Raw genomic sequence first — 5,000 nt, 5'->3', positions numbered from 1 at the left:
AAACTGACATCGCATGATGTCAAAAAAGCCGAATCTCACGAACGTAAACAGTCGTGTGCAGAAAGAAGTATCTCGATGAAGGGTGTGACCTTCACAGACAGTCTGGCAATTGCGTGAATGACAAGAATTGGTCCTAACTTTTCTTCCCATGTAAAAGGACGAAGTCGTGTTTTTTTAGGGTAGGTGTACCAACATGGAAGATGGTAATATTGACAAGAAACCTTTTGGCGCGTTTAAAAGATCGCAGAGGAGGCGAATCTCAAAGTACACTAATCAGACCGCGACGTCGAGCATTAGCCGTGAACTCGATCGGTTCAGAACAAGGTAAGTTGGGCTTGCATCACGTTTTTGAATAACTTTAGATTTAATTGAAACCTGCTTCGAGTTAATGCCCCCACTTTGTTGAAATTAATGGTATTTAGTCTTAGAAGAGTTCAAGCTAACGAGTGGAGAAAGTTCGATAAGTTTGTTACGTGGCCCTGTTGTTCCTTGTTAATGACAACTGACTGGGTTGCCCTGATAATTCATTTAACTATAGAGTGATGTTTTCTTCATGTTCATGCGTCCATCTAAGTAAGCGCATACCCGTTTGCTTTTCAGAAAAATCTAGGAGCAGCATGGACGAATAATACCGAAGAAGATACTGAAATGTTTGACCCTTCCACTGAGAGCACAGCCTGTTGAAAAGGGGCTAAAATTGCAGGAGGAGCCGGAGGATGGTGGTAAGGAGATTTATAGTGCCTTGAAATAGCTTTCGTCCAGTGGGGCCTTTTTTCAGACGTTGAGGTTGTTGAGTGAGTTGGGAAGGAACGAACTCTGAAGCAGTTTGTAATTAAGTATCAACGTTTGTAATTAAGTCTCAACGGTTTTTCCCGCGTGCTCATAGATTCTATCAAACGCAAGCCCCATGATATGGGCATTAACAATTAGCCTGTCACTGTACAGCCGCTCACTCTCATGTCCCGTGACAGGCTATTTTAACCCTGCATGTGAGATAATTTGCTTTATCATTGTCGGGTAGGCATACTCTGCATATATTATAACTAAAATCGTGTTTCGTTATTCATTTATTTTTTACTTTTATTTTTTAACTATGCGTGGGAAAAATATGAAATCCAGGTGTTTGATTTGACTGTCAAAAGCCTTGCAGCTGACACCGCGGAAGTCAAAGAAAAGTAGATATAAGTAAACATTTTGTGCTTCCTTTATTTACGAAAACATGTCTGAGCATACGAGTAACCTTGTCCCAGATTGTTGTTTTTTATTTTGTATTTTTTTTTTGCAATCGGACGTGTTCGGCTTTTCCCCAATTTCGTGAAGCATTAAAAGCGGGCGTGGATCTGATAGATACAGAGAAAATATCCGACGGATATAATAGAATTAACCTCTGTTTCCATTACATCGATCTGTAATCCTGATCTGTAACGTTGATAGTTGACTTTGCAGCTCAGGACTATCGTACACTCCGACACCATGGCTATATCTCTCTTCATTTCTTTTCCCAAAATCTAATTAATACCAAGGAGCTCGACGGTGCTTATTTAATAGCGCTTACATAAGGTTAACTTTTAGAATTGTTTAACGCCAATCATAAAACGTTTAGCAGACATTCATTTGATCGGTCATTCACACGGATCGACAGGAGTTGCTGCATGTTTGATCACGCGGAATGAATTGCGCGCAGAAAACAAAATCATTACAGAACGCACCCACGAAACTTGTCGTGAGGAAGCTTGTCTTCCTAGAAATTATCGCTGCCAGACTTTCAACGTGTCGCTTTGATTCTCTTACTGTGTATCAACTCATTATCGAGAGTGATGGGCAATATGTCAAAATTATAATTTTGCCTGATCTCAGGTTATTACAAACCAGACTTGTTTTTTTCGCTCGCGTGTGCACAAAATTACATTACACCAAGGAGTTCTTCCTTATATTTTATTCAGTCAGGTTTTGAATTTTCGACGTTAAACTCCGAGTCCGTCTTTCACCAGTTATAGATATCATCTTCGCCATTCGCCGTTTGAATTGTTACATAAAAGAGCCTTGTCTCTACCATTAATAATAGTATTCTGTAGTGACCAGTTTGCATATATATTAAAAATCACTGCGCGAAAAAATTAATATTTACCTTCATGCACTCCGAGTGTCAGTGACAATTAAACGAAAATACAGTTAACAGCGAAGATTTTCCCTCCAAATTAACCTTTTTCCGATAATGGCTGAGGGGGCATTAAAGGAAGAACACAAACATGTTAGCCATGTAGAGTTCTTTTCAGTCCGTCATTGCATCAAACTCGACTGCTTGACTCGTGCTTGCCAGCTAGCTGGCATCGCATTCGTTGGATTTTTAGAGTAGACTAACTGTAACCTGCTGTAACTAAGTAGTCTATGTAAGTAGATGCTAGTTCTGCAAGGACTTAAAACAATTTTAACTGATTTTCAGCTCTTAAAAGCCTGATACAGTGACACCTCTATTAAACGAACACCTTCGGGTCCTTCTCAAGTGTCCGCTTAATAGAGGGTGTCCGCTGAATAGAGGGTTGTAAAAGTTGCGCATTGTTTGTTAGCAAAAACATTCAACGGCTGTTTTGTATTGTGATAAAGTTCCATTTTGTTAGGGAAGCTATCCAGAGTTCAAGTTCAATACCTTTCATTATCCTTCATTACCAATTTTAATTTGGTTTTCAAATGCATTGATTTGTCTTTATTCAGTAATCGACTACATTATTTTAAGGACGTAATCCAATACCACTACATTGTCAATACAGTCCGGTGTCCGCTTAATAGAGGTTTTTAACAATAGAAATTAGCCAAATACAATTTATTTTAGTGTCCTCGTCCGCTTAATACGTAAATTTCGGGACCGGGCTTTAGAGCGTGCCCTCTTAATTGGGGGTCCTCTTAATACAGGTTTCACTGTATTTGATTGTTGTTTCCGGCCATCAGATGTTCGAGTTTCGTGACATTCCTAAATACCAACTGATCCAGGCAATGAGGGCATAGCAAATGGGAAAATATATAAATAAGGAAACAACTTTTAAAGTTAAACATTCCCTTCCTAATATGTCTTTTCCTGCTCGGTTACAAGTCGTCGTTATGTCTATGTCTATGGCCACCTTGTGTAACAACACAGAAACAACATAACTTTTTTTTTCCCACGTCGATTAAGCAGAATTTAATTATTTGATTAGCATGTACTCTGTAATCGGATTTTAGTTTTTACAATGGGTGTCATAACATGATGTCTTTTTCTCAGTCCACAGTCTGTATCTTATACCCAGTCCGCAATCCGGGTCCACGGTTCGCAGTCCGCGATCCAATTTTTATAATTACTAACCGCTTGGCGAGCGAAATCTGGGAAACTGCTGGAAACTGCGATTGAATTTTATCGTGGAACCTCTTTTTAGTTTGCTGTTGCTTCCTTGTTGCTCAAAGAGAAAGAGAAAATCCTTTCGATTATGTTGAAAGTTTCTTGGAAGGGCTTTGCGTGAATAAGTTTGGGGCGGTGTGTTTGTCGAACTGGGACAACGTTATTGGGCATTATCGGACTTATCGAGGGAAGTATGGAGAAGGACTTCAAGATCCATTACAGGAAAGGAAATTACCGAGGAAAATGGGGTCCTCTTAACCTTCCAAGATCTCGGGAGCCGTGGACGGAGATAGAAGGAGAGTATCATCCTCCATGCATTTGAACTGTCCGGAAGCCATGAAATTGCAACCAACAACAAGAAGACACCTAGTTGATAAGTATGCGTCTTTAAAAGTCAAGAAGAAGATGGACTCTAAAAATTGTGAATATTTTTTCGTATGTTTTTCTTTAAGTACTCAGATTTTCCCATCTCATTCCTAGTGTTCTTGTTTAGCATTTAATCGTAGAGTATTCATTTCTGGCAGCGTTTTTGGTTTTATGTAAGACGTCACAGAATGTAACACCAGCAATGAAGAGAACATTACCTTAGCATGTTAACAAATTATCTTTGGACGAGACAAAAAAATAATGTTAGTCACCAAACATTTTGAACAGGGGTAACCCTAATAAAACTAAGGTAGTTCTCTTATATTGCCATCACTATGGTATGTATTGGTAAATATTATTTTTGGTTGCCAGATCTCTAAAGCATTGTGAAAAGTTATTGCATCTATCATCAGTTTCAGAAATGAAAGGAGGTCAGTTACACTAAATTAAATTTAGTCTTGAGGCAAGTCACAGAAGTTTTGTGTCTGTCATTCGTTTCAGAACCAGGGGAGGTCAATAGCACCAAATTCATTCTTGAATCAAGGTGCAGAAATTTTGCATGTGTCATTTGTTGCAGAACTAAAGGAGGTCAATAGCACCAAATTAATTCTCAAGGCAAAGTGCAGAATTTTTTCGCCCATGATAAGTTTTTCAGAACCAAAGGAGGTCAATTACACTTAATTCATTCTTCGGGCAAGGCACAGAATTTTTGCACCCATAATTAGTTTCAGAACAAAAGGACTCGGTCAATAGGACCAAATTCATTCTTGGAGCAAGGCGCAGAATTTTTGCACCCATGATTAGTTTCAGAACACAAGGAGGTGAATTACACTAAATTTATTCTTGGAGCAAGGTGCAGAATTTTTGCGCCCATGATTAGTTTCAGAACAAAAGGAGGTGAATTACACTAAATTTATTCTTGGGGCAAGGCGCAGAATTTTTGCGCCCATGATTAGTTTCAGAACAAAAGGAGGTGAATTACACTAAATTCATTCTTGGGGCAAGGTGCAGAATTTTTGCGCCCATGATTAGTTTCAGAACAAAAGGAGGTGAATTACACTAAATTCATTCTTGGGGCAAGGTGCAGAATTTTTGCGCCCATGATTAGTTTTGAAACCAAACAAGGTCAATTACACCAAATTCATTCTTGGGCTACATGCAGAATTTTTGCGCCCGTCATTAGTTTCATAACCAAAGGAGGTCAATAGTACACAATTTATTATTGGGATAAGGTGCTGAGTTTTCGCCCCCAAACTTTTTGCAT

General features: G+C 39.0%; 1 long non-coding RNA gene across 1 annotated transcript in view; it reads left to right on the top strand.

The window, feature by feature from the left end:
• Positions 1-101: 101 nt before the first annotated feature.
• LOC138010921 (uncharacterized) overlaps positions 102-5,000 on the top strand; it is a 5,293-nt gene continuing 394 nt past the window's right edge. Inside the window, exons 1-3 of the long non-coding RNA XR_011124595.1 lie at positions 102-324; positions 601-722; positions 3,257-5,000. The exon at positions 3,257-5,000 is cut by the window's right edge and continues 394 nt beyond it. This is a non-coding gene — a long non-coding RNA (uncharacterized lncRNA). The remainder of the gene's footprint in view (positions 325-600; positions 723-3,256) is intronic.

Source organism: Montipora foliosa, chromosome 7, assembly GCF_036669935.1.
Source record: "Montipora foliosa isolate CH-2021 chromosome 7, ASM3666993v2, whole genome shotgun sequence".
Classification (NCBI taxonomy): Eukaryota; Metazoa; Cnidaria; class Anthozoa; order Scleractinia; family Acroporidae; genus Montipora; species Montipora foliosa.
This window is presented reverse-complemented; position numbering and strand designations above follow the sequence as displayed.